General features: G+C 45.9%; 1 long non-coding RNA gene across 2 annotated transcripts in view; it reads left to right on the forward strand.

The window, feature by feature from the left end:
- LOC112545419 (uncharacterized) overlaps positions 1-16,306 on the forward strand; it is a 29,163-nt gene that overhangs the window by 6,475 nt on the left and 6,382 nt on the right. For both annotated transcript variants that reach the window (XR_012897223.1, XR_012897224.1), the window contains 4 exons: positions 1,883-1,971; positions 7,194-7,294; positions 10,119-10,212; positions 11,681-11,808. This is a non-coding gene — a long non-coding RNA (uncharacterized LOC112545419). The remainder of the gene's footprint in view (positions 1-1,882; positions 1,972-7,193; positions 7,295-10,118; positions 10,213-11,680; positions 11,809-16,306) is intronic.

Consider the following 16,306-nt stretch of genomic DNA (forward strand, 5'->3'; position numbering starts at 1 on the left):
TTTTGGAAAAACACGTCTAGATTGGCAGGATGCTTTTCCACAAAAGCACTTTTTGCGGAAAAGCATCCGTGGCCAATCTAGACGCGGTTTTCTGCAAAAAAGTCCTGATTGCAATTTTCGCGATCGGGGCTTTTTTGCGGAAAACAGTACTATGCTGTCTACGCAGGCCCTTTTGTGCAAAAGTCTTTCGGAAAAAGACTTTTGCCCGAACGGGAACAGCATAATATTTCCAGAAAAGCATTGATGATTTTACATGAGATTGTCAGTGTTTTTCCGGAAATTCAAGCGGCCAGTGTAGACAGCTGGCAAGTTTTTCCGCAAAAGCAGATGATTTTGTGGAAAAACTTGCAAGTCTACACACAGCCCTTGAGTTGAATGACAGCTTTGACAAGTAGTTACTGCTTGACAAAGGCTATTTCAGCCCTCTGCTCATTCAGCTTCGGAAATACATCGCTGAATATAATTTACACTGAAAGAGTGCTAGCACGGGAGAAATGTGCTGTCTTTCCAAGGCTGCCAAACTCTTAAGATGAGTTTTCCCTGATGGTCTGTCTCCTTTCCGAGAGATCCGTGTGCCAAAAAAGCAGCCCATCTAGCGATATGCAATGAGAGTTTTCTACTTCTTGTGTCAATTTCCACAATGTACCAAACATCCCCTTTGCATCCTCATTTCCCCCTCATTGCCATCCCATATGCTATGAAATCCATCTTCCTTATTTCAATACAGGATCATTTCTTTTATTAAGTTAAAAATATTAATTTAACTGAGTTTTGTTGATTAAAATAATACCACCTCGCTCTTTTATAAAGGGCGTTCCATCAACAGATCTCAAAGAACGTTACAGAGGAAACTGAGGCATGAAAAAGTTTAAGTAAAATGCCCATGGTCACAAACAGAGATGGTGTGAGACATTATACTTATCTAAATACTTGTCTGGATCTGACCACTAGGGCACACTGCCTGCATTATAGATGCACTAGTAATAGTGATGGTGATATACCCAGCATATGTTAAACTGAACATTACATTTCCTTTGGAAAACTTCAGAAGATTGTGTAGGGGAATTGTTGCAAGAGAAGAATGGTCTTGTTAGAATCATATGATCATAGAACACTAGAACTGGAAGGGACCTTGAGAAGGTATCGAGTCCAGTCCCCTGCCCTCACGGCAGGGCCAAGCATCGTCTAGATCAGTAGTTCCCAAACTTTTTTGGCATCGCACCACTTTTTTGATATTTGAGAAACCCTCGTGCCCCCACCCCTCCCCCCAAAAAAGTAGCAGTAAAACTACTGTAGTCTAGACGTACCCTGGTAGTTCGGAAGCACCACTATCAGAGGAGCATAACTTCTGGGGAGTTGCAGAGCTATACGAAGTCTGCCATTAGATTATTTCAAAAGAATCTGAAAAGTGAAGGATTGGATGGGAAGAGGTTCCTTAAATCAAGGGTCTTTACTGTGTGCTCGGAAGATAGGCTGGGCAGGTATTTGGTGATACTGTTTGGTGGTTTCTCATCAGCTTCTGCAGAGTGTAAGCATCCCTTTTCAAAACCAAGGGTTCCTACATACCTGTCTGCTTTCTAGAGTCTGCAAAAAGATATGGGAATGCCAAGAGACAAATGAAGTGCCCTACTCGGCTAATGGAGTTAATGGTGATGCCGAATACCAGTAGTTCTAAGGTTAACTCTTCCACTATTGATCATCTTAATAGAGATGTCAGACTACATCAACACTGGGAGCGGGTCTTGGTTTTTTCCTTCATCCCAGTCCCTGTCCCATCACTTCTGCCATGAGCTCTGTGGTTTGGGATGTTAAAGATTGTTCACTCCTAGCAAATGTCACACCCGTTCTGTTTTCCTTTTCAAATTGCCAAGCTTGCTTTTAGGAGACTTCTTTCTGGACAGAAAGGCCTGAAGATTCCAACAGAGCCGTCGTGCGTTGCTTCGCTGATCCTGGACCCAACACTGACCCATGGTAATGCAGAAGATCAACAGCTGTAAGACCCTTTAAGGATGGAAACGGCGTGGTTTTCAGGGTCTCAGCCCCTCCCTTACATTTATTTTTGCCCACAGTATGAAAATAGTCGAGAGTTCTTCAGCCCCATGAGACCACATTTAGTTTTAAGCCCTTCCTGCCTTGTTCCTTCATCCTTAGTTCTGAAACCTGGGAATGTGTGTGTAGGTGACAGCTGCTGCAGCCAATGGGTATCCACTGGGGGGTGGTTGTGGTGGAGGGAGGAGTTTCTATGGTGTCACACATGATCACTGTGGAAGCATTTGACCTGGATGCCAACAAGCGGAGGTAAATCGATGCCCCATTGATTATTTAAATGCGCAATTAACTTGCACACCATTCAATTGCATTTACTGCATTACTCTGAAAAGCTCTTGGGTTAATGGCCTGCTAACCCACAGATTAACTACAGCCTGAAGATGACCTAACATTAGCTCCAAACCAACCACTGGGAGCGGGACTGGATCCACAGATGATTTCAGAACAGAATCCTAGAACTGGAAGGGACCTCAAGAGCTCCAGTCTGGACCCCCAGCCCTCCTAGCAGAACCAAGCAACATCTAGACCATCCCTTACAGGTGTCTGTCCAACCTGCTCTTAAATCTCCAATGATGAAGATTCCACAACCTCCCTAGGCAATTTATTCCAGTGCTTAACCACCCTGACAGGAAGTTTTTCCTAATGTCCAAGCTAAACCTCCCTTACTGTAATTTAAACCCATTACTACTTGTCCTATCATTAGACGTTAAGGAGAACAATTTTTCTCCCTCTTTTTTGTACCACTTTTTAGGAACTTGAGAACTGTTATGTTCCCTCTGTCATATCTTTTCTAGACTAAAGAAACCCAATTTGTTCAATTTTCCCTCATTAGTCAATTTTGTTGCTCTTCTTTGGACCGTCTCCAATTTCACTACTTCTTTCCTGAAATGTGGCGCCCAGAACTGGATACAATACTCCAGATGAGGCATAATCAGCATGGAATAGTGTGGAAGAATGACTTCTTGTTTCTTTCTTACAGTACTTTTGCTAATGCATCGTGAAATGATGTTTGGTTTTTTTGCAACAGTGTTACACTGCTGGTTCATATTTAGCTTGTCCACTATGACCTTCAGATCTTTCTGCGGTGCTTCTTCCTAGGCAGTCACTTCCCATTCTGCATGTGTGCATCTGATCTGCCCTTTCTAAGTGGAGAACTTTGCATTTGTCCTTATTGAAGATCATCCTCAGACCATTTCTCCAGTTTGTCCAGATCATTTTGAATTTTCATCCTACCCTCTAAAGCACTTACAACCTGTCCCAGCTTAGTATCATCCACAGACTTTGTAAATGTACTTTTTATGCCATTATCTAAATCATTGATGGAAATAGCGCACTGAATCTGACCCAGAAACTGATTTTTGTGGAACTCTGCTCGTGCCCTTTCAGCATGACTGTGAACTACTGATAACTACCCTCTGGCAATGGTTATCCAACCAGTTACACGCCCACCTTTATAGTGGCTCCATCGTAGGTTGCATTTCTCTAGTTTGTTAATAAGAGGGTCACATGAGACTATATCAAAAGCCTTACTAAAGTCTAGACATATCATATCTACCACTTCCCTCCATATCCACAAGGCTTGCTACCTTGCCAAAGAAAACTCTTGGGTTGGTTTGAGAACATTAGTTCTTGACCAATCCATGTGGATTATTACTTGTCACCTTTATTATCTTCTAAATCAGTGTTTCTCAATCAGTGGTACAAGTACCCTTAGGGGTACATGAGAGAAATCTGGGGGATTACATCAACAGAACTGAAATTTTGGAGAAAACTGAATTTTTGTGTTACGTTTTACAGTGCTTTATTATTTTTGTACGTTTTACACGCAAAAATGTTATTGCCCACCCGGCTGTGATTGTTGTTTAAACCATTGTTGTTGCAATGGTAGAAAACAATTTTGTGTGTCTGAAAATGGTGGGTACTGGCAGTATATATACATTATTTTTGAAAAGGGGGTACTTTATTAAAAATAAGATTTAGAAACACTGTTCTAGATGTTTTCAAAAGGATTCCTTAATTATTTGCTCCATTATATTTCTTGGTGCCGATGTTAAGATGACTGGTTTATAATTCCCTGGATTGTCCTTATTTCCAGGGGATTATAAAAGAGCACTATATTTGCTCTTTTTCCAGTCTTCTGGAATCTCTCCCATCTTCCCCGGATTTTTCAAACATAATAGCTAATGGCTCAGAATTCTCTTCAGTCAGTTCCTTTGAGTATTCTAGGAAGCATTTAATCATGCCCTGGTAGCTTGAAGACATCTAACTTGTCTAAGTAAGTTTTAATTTTTTTCTTTCCCTATTTTGGCTTCTGATCTTACCCCATTTTCATTGGCAGTCACTGCTAGGCATCCAATCACCACCAACCTTCATGGTGAAAATGAAACCAACGAAGGCATTTAACACCTCTCCCTTTTCCATATTTTCTGTTATTGTTTTTCCCTCTTCATTGAATATCCGTCCTATCCAGTCCTTTGTCATCCTCTTGCTTCTAATGTTTAGAATATTTTCTTGTTTCTCTGTATGTCGCTAGCTAGTTTGATTTCATTTTGTGCCTTAGGCTTTCTAATTTTGTCCCTATATACTTGTATTATTTGTTTTATAGTCTTTCTTTGTAATGTGACCTAGTTTCCACTTTTTGTAGGACTCCTTTTTCATTTTTAGATTGTTTAATATTTTCTGGTTAAGCCAAGGTGGTCTCTTGCTGCATTTTGTATGTTTCCTCTGTAGTGTTTGTTCTTGTGCTCTTAAAGCCTCTGAAAAACTGCCAACTGTCTTCAATTACTTTTCCTCTCAGATTTTCTTCCCCTGGGATCTTATTTACTCAGTTCCCTGAGATTGCTAAAGTCTGCCTACTTGAAATCTATTGCCTTTATTTTGCTGTGCTCCTCTCTACCATTCCTTTGAATCGTGAATTCTACCATTTCAGGACCACTTTCACCCTAGCTGCCTTTCACTTTGAAAGTCTCAATCAATCCCTCCCTGTCAAAATCAAATCTTGTACAGTCTCTTCCCTAGTAGCTTTCTCCACCTCTTGAAATTAAAATCGTTTCCAGTATGTTCCAAGAACTTGGTGGATCATCTATGCCCCTGCTGTGTTGTTTTTCCCAACGGATGTCTGGATAGCTGAAATCCCTCATCACCACCAAGTCCTGTGCTTTGGATGATTTTGGGAGTTGTTTTTTAAAAAAAGCATCATCCACCTCTTCTCCCTGGTTTGGTGGTCTGTAGTAGCCACTTACCTTGCAGGGAAGGGATGGTTTGGAAATTCACGTTGTAAAGCATGGGCTTAGGGAAGCAGAAGAGAACTTGTTAGTGAGCTGAGACCCAAAGCGCCATTGTGCCCAGCTAAGGGACGTTCCACTGGTCTTTCCCTCCAGCAAAGCCTCAGAGATCATGCAACGCTTTGTACGGTCATTAGAGCCAAGCGCTCACGTGCCCTCCACCACTTTGCAAGATGGTGGTGTTGGAACAGACACCGTGTATGAAGCAAGCAGAAGGGTTTATTAACACACAGCGCTGGTGGAGTGTCACTTCGCTTGTTAGGCTTGGTGAACACTGCCAGACAATAGGTTACAATGGATTATAGAAGATGCTGATGGGCAGATGAAGTGATGGGGGGGGGGGGGGGGGGAAGATCCCAGACCCCTTGGATAGGTGCAAACAATGAGGCAAAATAAAAGCAATAATCAGGTTGCGTAGTGTTTTCCGCTTATAGCTTTCAGCAGGGGTCTCCAGCCTTTTTAAGCACAAGATCACTTTTTGAATTTGAGTGCAATCCAGGCGCTACCTCAGATCAAATGCCCTCGGCCCGCCTCCTTTGTGACCCTTTTCTGAGGCCCCGCCCCTGCTCACTCCTGTCCTCCCTCCCTCCCTTCCCCCATCCTCCCTCCCTTTCACCAGGCAGGGGCTCTGGTCTTGGGCTAAGGGACATGGGATGTATGAGAGGCTCTAAGTGGAGCCTGGGGCAGGGGGTTGGGATGCGGGGGGGGCGGTTCATGACTGGGGCAGGGGGTTGGCATGCGGGGGGGGGGTTCATGACTGGGGCGGGGGGTTAGGATGCGGGGGGGGGGTTCATGACTGGGGCGGGGGGTTGGCATGCGGGGGGGGGTTCATGACTGGGGCGGGGGGTTGGCATGCGGGGGGGGGTTCATGACTGGGGCGGGGGGTTGGCATGCGGGGGGGGGTTCATGACTGGGGCGGGGGGTTGGCATGCGGGGGGGGGTTCATGACTGGGGCGGGGGGTTGGCATGCGGGGGGGGGGTTCATGACTGGGGCGGGGGGTTGGCATGCGGGGGGGGGGGTTCATGACTGGGGCGGGGGGTTGGGATGCGGGGGGGGGGGGTTCATGACTGGGGCTGGGGTTCAGAGCTGGCTCCAGCTGGGCGCTGCTGACCTCAGGTAGCTCCTGGGGGGTGGTGCAGTGGGGGCTAAGCAGGCTCGCTCCTGCCCTGACGCTGCACCATTCCCAAAAGCAGCCAGCAAACTCCCTCCATCCCAAACCCTGTTGTGCCCCCCTCCATTCTGTGGAGACAGAATACAGGATGGGAGAGGGGCACCCTGACCTCAGTGCCCCCTCCTCTCCCTTCCCTGTTCTGCACGGCAAGCGGGAGGCTCTTGGGGGGACGCTCCAAGGCAAAGGGCAGGAGCTGCGCAGCAATGGAGGGGAGGGGCAGTTAAAGTGCTGGCACTTGACAGCCTCTTGGCCAAACCAGTCCGGATCCCCTGTCAGGGGCTCCAAGATCCACCAGTCAATCCCGATCTACTGGCTGGTGACCACTGGCTTCCAGGATACCATAGATCTAGTTAAATAAGTACGTAAACAAAGCAGACATCAGTTGTCAGTTGTGTTAAGTGGCGACGTGTCTGTTAGCTTCAGGAGGGATGTGATCCATTGGTGTTGCACCTGGAGATTAAAGCAGAGACAGTAAGCACCACTGAATGTGTTAAGTCCTGTCTCTCACCCATTATCTGGATCGTTAGCTCTATGATGACCTTCTTCCAATGGGCTGAGAGGGGGGGAGGTAACCTTCATGTACTGTGTCTTTGCCATAGACATAGATGTGTCTGTTCCAGACTTGAAATTTAGAATAGGGGTTCTTAACCGAATAGCATACCTTGTCTCCGAAATTCTTACCCTACAGTGGCATGTCCATCTCCTGTCAAACATGATGATCAAGCACCAGCTTTTCTCCTTCCACCGGCTCCTTCCTTGGGAGAGGAGAAAGGGCGAGAGGATATCTGGGTAAGCTTCGCCATAAACCCACATAGGAATTAATTACACCACAATTAGCGAGGTGACCGAAACCCGCCCTGTACAAATAGTTATTCAGTTCCGAAGAACCGAGGCAGGCTCGGAATTCATTAGCTCCCCAGAAAATTACTTTCACTCCTTTCTCACTGCCGCTGACTCAGCCTCGCCTTTGCCTCCCCCAGGTTTATTTATTTCTCTCTCCATCCAGAGCGATTAAAAAACCCCACCTCCCTGCCTGGCTGCCTGAGGTATCATCTAATTGGACAGCCAGGCTGAGAGAACTGACTTGTTTGTTTTGAACTTGAGGGAAGCAGTTGCTTTATTAACACAACAATGCTCTTCGCCTTCAAAGCCTTTTTACAAAACTAACTAAACCTTTCACCCGTCTCAGAAAGCTGCCGGCAAGCACCGCACAATTTGTTTCACAACCCTTCCACGCACAAGCAACGCCTCACGCTCCCCTTGAGACCTGGTGCACCTTCATATTTCAAATGTAAATAGAGCCGGGAAACTCATCTCTACGTCTTCCTGCTAAATCAGGGGCACCAGAGCTGTATTATGACTTTCGTGGGCCCTACGCACTTTTGCATTCGTGGGCCTCTTCCTCCATAAAAAAAATTAAAAATTCTTTTTATATAACTTTAAATACTTCAACATTTTATGTTTTTTCTGTTAGGCAAAATTTAATAAATTTGCGTGGGCCCTAAAGGGGTGATGGGGGGAGAGGGAAGGAGGCCTCAGTAGACAGTAAGACTACATTTAGACTACAAGTCTCTTTCGAAAGAGAGCGTCTAGACTGCAACCACTTCTTTCGAAAAAGCGAGCCAGGCAGGCTCAATGCTCTCTTTCAAAGAAGCCTTGTTTGCGTTCAAGAACACCTTTTTTTCAAAAGACCACTTAAAAAAAAGGTGTTCTTCCTCGTAAAACGAGGTTTACCGTGATCCAAAAAACTGCCGCGTTCTTTTGATTTACGTTCAAAAGAACGTGGCTACAGTCTAGATGCAGGTGCCATTTTTTTTGAAAAATCGCTACGTTTTCCAAGAGCAAGTATCATCTTCATGCCGCGACTCTAGTTGCTGTTTAGTTTTCCGTCTGGAAAATCCCACCAATCTATGCAGACTCAGGAGACTTTCTCTTGATTTCTCATCCGGACGAGTTGTGTGTCTCAGTTTGTACAGCTCTTAAGAACCATGCTGCTTTTGTTTTAGGCGAAGTGAAAATGTGTGGCTGTGCATTGTACTGTGGCTGCTCCCTGCTGATTGTTATGTAGCCACCATCGGGCGGATTTGAACCTGGGCCCTTTGGAGCTTAGTGTAGGAGGTCCCTTGGGGCTTCTGGAGCTGAGTGTAGGAGCCTCTATTGCTTGAGTGAAAAGCCAGCTGCCTCTCAGCGTAGGTTGTAGAGCTTCCTTGTTCATATCGCTCGCTGAAACTGGTCTGTGCCACTACATGGGTCAGTGAAGCACACTAGGGGTATGGGTTACATTAGGCTGCATCACAAGGGTCTGTATTCATAACTTGCATGTCATAAGGCTGTTAAATAGTGAGTAAATGACTAATCGTGTACTTGATACAACTGGACCGCTGCACCTCTGCCTCCTCTGTCCCCCCCCCCCCCCACCACAGTGGAGATGGTCCTGGGGGGGGAACCGGCTTTTAAACCGGCTCCTCCCACCATTGGCTCCTGCTCCCTCACCCCTGCCTCTGATACAGTTTAAGCAGCAACGGGGGTGGGGGAGGAAGGAGGAAGGGAATGCAAATAGTTGATTCAACCACCCGATAAGCATAGGCTTACGGGTAATTGACTAATGGACTACTCTTCTACATCCCAAACATGTCAGAGTGCTTTCCTTAGTGACGTGCACTGTTTCGAAAGGTAGTGAAAGTGTTAGACACCTGAAAGTGAATCAAAGTGAAACCGAAATACTTTAAATTGGCCATTCCGAATGGGATTGCCGATTCGTTTTACTATTTGAAGCCAGAAATGTGGCTTCAAATCCCATACACGTCCAGTATGATTGAGCAAAGTGGCTTTCTGCTAGTCCCTCGTGCAAGCCCACTAATCAATTTGGCAGAAGTTCTGTCTTAATGCGGTAGACACCTAGGACTAAAAATGATAGGTGCTTTTCAGAGCAACGTAGGTAACATCCTATCTATCTCTGGCTCTAGCTACTCCTGGGGCACTAACCTTATACAGTAATTATGCTTTATGTATAATTATAGTAAAAAGATTCTACTTGCTTCAGTTCTGATTGTAACAAAGGGCAGTGGCTTAATATTTAGTAGTACAAACAAGTGGATTTATTGCAAGGCTGTCAGTGTGAGGAAAGAGAAATTGCCATCCTTTTAATTAAAGAAAGAAAACTGCTGGTAATGTCATGACCTGCTCCAAAACAGCCTGCCACTTCCTGTTAAATGCATATTAGTTCTACCCAAGGACATCTGGTAGGGTGAACAAAATGTAGTTGTTAGAGCGGGAAAGATGTGACTTTGCTACTGCGCTCCAGCGATACTAACCTGTCTCACTATAAAGTTCTCTGAGTTTCATTGACAGATTCTCTGCACAGGGAGAGTATTGGTAAAACTGGCATGTAAGTATCACTTTGGGATGGAAGCAGAATGTGAGTTTAGCGAGGTCTGTTCCTAAGTAGCAAGAGAGCAGAAAAACTAAACTAATATACAGAAGGAGAAACCAGAAAGATCCTGCCTTGAAAATTTAACTGATCTAGGTCTGGAAACAGCTGATGTAGAGAACTTGTATCCGAAGCTTGCTCATTGACAACAGCCATTCATCTAACTGGGTCATTCTCTTTTAGCACTAAGACGATCCTTACCCAAGGCTAAAAATAAAACTATAGAGCCAGTTGGTTATTACATTAATAATGAGGAGCTGAAGGAGAGGGAAATGAGGTGAGTACAACAAATTATATTTAAAATAATTTTAAGAAACACTATCAAGTGACATCTGCGTCAAATTCATTTAGTTGAAGGTTCTTAAAAAGAAAAACTACATATTTCATTTGATATTTATACATCAGTTATACTGCTCTGGGCTTACTGTCTCCAGCAACCAAAAATAAATAGTGTCAATGTATCCAAAGCTTGCAACTTGGTAGAAGAAGCTGTTCTAGTTTCTTGAATGGCTCAACCAACAGTGTGCAGTTTAATCATAGAATACTAGGACTGGAAGGGACCTCGAGCGGTCATCAAGTCCAGTCCCCTGCCTTCATGGGAGGACCAAATACTGTCTAGAGTAGACCATCGCTGATAGACATTTATCTAACCTACTCTTAAATATCTCCAGAGATGGGGATTCCACAACTTCCCTGGGCAATTTATTCCAGTGTTTGACTACCCTCACAGTTAGGAACTTTTTCCTAATGTCCAACCTAAACCTCCCTTGCTGCAGTTTACCTACAAAGGGTCAGATGCTGTTAAGTCAAAGGATGAATTTGAAAAGCAGTGTGCAATTTGTGGGAAACAGGTGCAAAGCTTTCGAGACTAAGGCCCAATCTATACTAAAAAGAATGTCAAATCAAGATGCATAGCTCCAGCTATGTTAATTATGCAGCTAAGTTGACATACCTTGTTTTGAGAAGCAGGAGTTCTTGCACAAGCAGGAGTATTGGATACTGATGGGGGTACTCTCTGGGTTTGATTTAGTGAGTCTTAGCTAGACTCACTAAATCAAACTCCGGAAGATTGATATGATCAATCTTGCATTTAGTGAAGACGTGGCCTGAGGGGAACATATTGCACAACTGTGCGCTTACAGGGGCCTGTGTGAATAAGCCATAGGTTACAACTTTGTTGCATCTGGGTCATGTTAAAACAATGTTTGATCCTAACTGAGCAGATGGCACTAGCGGTGTCATCACCATGGTAACAACAATGTTCCTACTGTCTTTTCTACATTTGGACTAAGGCGTGGACAGGGGCCACCAAATGAAATTAATGGGCAGCAGGTTTAAAACAAATAAAAGGAAGTTCTTCTTCACACAGCACACAGTCGACTTGTGGAACTCCTTGCCTGAGGAGGTTGTGAAGGCTAGGACTATAACAGGGTTTAAAAGAGAACTAGATATGTTCATGGAGGTTAAGTCCATTAATGGCTATTAGCCAGGGTGGGTAAGGAATGGGGTCCCTGGCCTCTGTTTGTGTCAGAGGGTGGAGATGGATGGCAGAAGAGAGATGGCTTGATCATTACCTGCTCGATTCACTCCCCCTGGGGACCTGGCATTGGCCACTGTCCACAGACAGGACTCTGGGCTGGATGGACCTTTGGTCTGACCCAGACTGGCCGTTCTTATGTTCAACATTTCCAAGGTGGTGAAGAAATCAGATTTTGAAAAGTAACTGCACAAACCTCTCTCCACAGGGACTGTAAGGGTTTTGAAGGCTTCTGATACCAAGTCCTGCCCATGCATGGATAATCTACTCTTCATAGAAGTTACCAGGGTATGGTTTCTCCTCGACTTTTTCCTGGACGATAGCAATTGGCAGCAGGTAGGTACTATTTCAGACCAATTTTACCTGGGCTTCCCTCTGAGAATATTCCGTATGCTTTAAGGGCTTGGACTGCATCCTCCTGGATTCCCAAGCTCTGGAATTACAAGAGCTCACGTCACTCTTCAATCTACTTTGCAAAATTAAATAGCTCCAAAAGTGTGTCCAAAATTGTTATAATATTAGCTTGCCAAACTAAGTGCAATTTACCGTACCCTATAGATTTTTTATTGTACTTCCCAGCAATGTGGTTTGTAAGAAATTCATACCTGTTGCAACAAAATACAGGACTATGTAGCTCTTTAAAGACTAACAAGATGGTTTATTAGGGGATGAGCTTTCGTGGGCCAGACCCACTTCCTCCGATCAATTTGTGGAAGAGAATTGGCACGACCATATATACCAAAGTGATACAATCAAAAAAAGTGAACACACAAAATTGACAAATCAAATTTTAGAACAGAGTGCGGGTGAGGGGGGAAGATTAGTGTCTCTGAGGTAGTGACATTAGGGGTAATAATTGGGGAAGCTATCTTTGTAATGGGCGAGATATTTGGCATCTTTGTTGAGACCCATACTTTTTTGGATTGTATCACTTTGGTATATATGGTTGTGCCAATTTTCTTCCATAAATTGATCTGAGGAAGTGGGTCTGGTCCACGAAAGCTCATCACCTAATAAACCATCTTGTTAGTCTTTAAAGTGCTACATAGTCCTGTCTTTTGTTTTAGCTAGACCAGACTAACACGGCTGCATCTCTATCACTATACCTGTTACAGTATAGAAAAGTTGTACTCCTTATATATTTGTCTGGGTTTTCTTCCCTCGTCCTCTGGAACGGGTTCCCCAAGATTGTCTGCCAGCAGCGTCCTTTGCGATGTAGGACACATCTTGTCAGAGGGAGCTAAAATCTGTCATTTTAAAAATTCACAGCTCATAAAAGCGAGACCAAGGTGCTAACTCGGCGGTGGAGAACAGCAGTCCTTAGTGCTCACATTAGCAGGTGTCCCTGAAGCACTGTAAAAACGTTAATTGTACAAAGGTGTCCAAGTCCGAAGATTTCCCTTGCCCTAAGTAGAAGGTCGTCGTGCCTACTAGATAGTTTGTTGTCCACTGGTTTTCTGTGGCTGGGTGACTCCCTGTCCTGCTCCAGAGCCTAGAAGAGCCTTTGTGCACGCAGGCAGGCAGTTGTGTTACAGGCATGCGGAGCACCGAGTCCAAAGAGCGGAGGAAGCATTATAGCCGTTTGCTTCTGTAAGGGTTACCAACAAGCCACCTAGGTCTTGTCTGCTTTGGAAAAGTGGGACTAGAATTGCCTGGGAAATGGCTGTAGCGAAGTTGTAGGAGAGGGAACCAGCATGCACACGTGGGGTAACGGGGGGGGGAGAGGAGGAGTGGTGCGGTGTTGTTGCTAGAAAAGCTCTTGCTTTCACACCCACTGTTGAACATTGCTCTGTTGGGAAGGGCTTGGGAAGCAGCTGTAGGTATTTCATGGTCATCTCCAGTGCGGAGCCAGGTTGTTCTTTCATCCCTCAAACGGGAAGATATTTGCAGTGGTGTTCGCAGCCGGTAGCGATTCCTTTCCTAATGCAGACCAAGGGCAGGATGTACCCTAATTAGAGCACTGTGCGGATACCACATGTGTACCCACCTCCACGTTGGTGTCTGCAAAAACGAACGGCAGCGATCCGCATTGACATCTGCGGATGCGGATACCCGCGGCTGGAAAGCAGAAATCCACAAATGTGCAGGGTTCTAGAACCATCGTTTGTATCCGCATCCATATCTGCAAAAACTGAGCTGCAGATATTTGCGTCCACATCCATGGATATCAAGCAGATTGCCACGGATTTTCAGGGCTCTGCCTAAAATTACCGACCCTGATCCATGCTTCATGTACCATGGATTCCGGCCAGGAAAGTGTTACTTGGGGGTTTACAGCCTGCTCCTCAATCATCAAGCGATAACATGTTTATCCCTACTATACAGCATTTCATAACCTTAGCTGCATGGCTGCTAATTGTCATCCATGTCCAGCTAGGCTGGCTGTTTTTATGGCCTAGTGCAACAACCGGCCCTTCCTGAGGGCATTTTTCAAAGTCAGCAAAATAGCAGGACAAACCATTGTCAACAAGATAATGACTCCTGGCCCGCCGCCAGTAGGGCCAATGTGCTGTTAATCGCTTTGTTTTTTAATTAAAGACTTTGTATGTTTGTCAGAGGTGTGTTATTTTCAGAGAGAGACTCTGCTGGAGAGAATCTTTCCTGGGTGGTGCTGAGGTTATGACAGGGGCACTTTTCCTCAATACAGCACTGGCCGGACAGAGAAGCTGGCTCTTGACTAAACCCCTCGGGGGTACAGAGTCCCTCTCTCCTGCCCCCCCACCCTCACCAGTGAGCAGGTCTGAGTGGTGGGTGCGGGGGAGGGAAGAAAGTCTTGCCTCCTGTCAGGGCCATTCCTAACCAATTGGCGACCCCGGGCGACCGCCTGGATTGCCCGTAGGGTTGCCAGCTGGTTCAAAAATTTGTCAACCCCCCCCCCCCCAAAAGGGGTCAGGGAGTAACCAGGGAAACTGGGGGGGAGGATTCGGGAGGTCAGGCCGAAATGCAATCACAACCTGCCCCTAAGACCGGCTCTGTCGGCGGCCCCTTAAAAATGACGGCCCCCTGCGACCGCCCGCCTCGCCCGCCCCTAAGACCAGCTCTGCCTCCTGTATCTGTCCTTGACCTCACTTTGCTTGCTGCTTTGGTTTTGGCTCGCATCCAGGGATGCTTCCTTCTGAAACTGGTTTGGCAGAGAAAACAGGAGACCAGCTGCCAAGCAGCGGGTGGGGACATAACTGGGAGACATGCAAAGCAGAAGCTGAGGGGTGTTTCTCTGTCAGGATGGTAGGCAAACTGGAAAATACTTTTCTACTTCAGTCACTTTTCTGACATGACTCCCCCAATAAAATCCTGCAATAACCAAATCCCTGTCGGTTACATTAGGGTTACGATAGGGTTGTTTACTACTGGTGGAGCAGGTAGTGATGCCTATGGCTACAGTAACCTAACCACTTCTGTTCTCCCACACTTGAGTGGCTTATAATGTTGACAGGCTATAGCTGCTTGGGCTATAGTCTTCCCTAGGACAGGCCTGCCTCAGAATGAATGTTAAGTTTCAGCAAAAACCAATTCGGCCATTTCCGAAAACAAGAGTAGGAAAAATTACAAGGGTTTGCCCATGTTCAAATAGTGCTTGCAACTTGTGCAGACACTCTAGCTCAGGGGGAAAACCTGCTGCCCATTGGGGTTCTACGTGTGGCCCAGGAGGCGTGTTGTTTCCTGTTGCCCATGTGCAGGGTTGCTAGATTTTGCTGGTTTCCATCTGCGTAGCCTTGTTTCCCTGCTGGGATTACTGAAGTGACGTGTGCGTAAAGCCAGGGCGCACGAAGTGAGGTGCAGGCTGATTGGGCACAGCATGGCTTGTAAGAGCCAGGTGCTTCCTCGACATCCAATCCCAGCGCGGCTACGGTTCCATTGGTCCCTCCCCCCGGTGAATTCTAGGCATGCAAGCGTGGTGAGCAAACTACCCTCTTCCGGGGGAAGATTTTGGTCCCCACAATCTAGCGGCCAGAGGAGATGGAGGGCCACTCCCATGGCCCACTCACTAGCCTGACTTGCCCATCGCTGGTCTCGCTCCGTTCATCGGCGCAAGGACAGCGGACGGGAGGGATGTGCCCTGGGGTCAGGGATGTGCCCTATGAAAAGCCACCCAAAGGAGTCAAGCTAAAAGCCACGGCCTCATCTGTCTATCACCGGGCTGCGCTACCTTCAAACACATCCTGGGTAGAGTGACGTCTCCTGTGGATTTCCATGTTTTTAGGACACGCAGGTTTGCCCCGACCTTGCATCCTCATCGTCCTTTCTCGCTGCGTATTTGCGAAAATGCTTTTGATCTTTGCAAAAAGCCAGGTCGGTTGTGAGCAGCAACAAAGGATGAATTCCTGCCCCACAGCCGGGGAGGCAAAATGTACTTGGGAGGCAGCAAAGCAACCAGGCCTCGTGCTCCATCTTTCAAGGCGGGAGGGAGCAAATCTTTTCTGATGGAAAAGAAATGCACAGATATGGATATGGCAACACCTTGGAAAGAGGAGGCCCAGCGTGGAGTGGGCAAAGTAAATACGAGTGACCTAATTTTTTTGTTTTATTAAGGAGATGCCTATTGCTCAAAAATAAGGAGCCGTCCCATCATTAATGTTTCAAAGAGCTTTTCTAACGAGGCAGCTGAGTGCAGCCAATGTTATGCCTCAGCTGGAACAGTTTTTGTAAAGATTTTGAGCAGTGCTTTCACTACACGCATTTTGCCTGCTTGTCGAGGCTCTCTGAGTTTCCTAATTTAATAAAATGACTGAGCGTAAGACTTGGAATCTACAGGTGTAGGGATCATTACAGCCAGAGATGAAATGCATCCATAAGCCCAGAGGATCTTACATTATTTAAACAGGGTAATGATGGT

Source organism: Pelodiscus sinensis, chromosome 22, assembly GCF_049634645.1.
Source record: "Pelodiscus sinensis isolate JC-2024 chromosome 22, ASM4963464v1, whole genome shotgun sequence".
Classification (NCBI taxonomy): Eukaryota; Metazoa; Chordata; order Testudines; family Trionychidae; genus Pelodiscus; species Pelodiscus sinensis.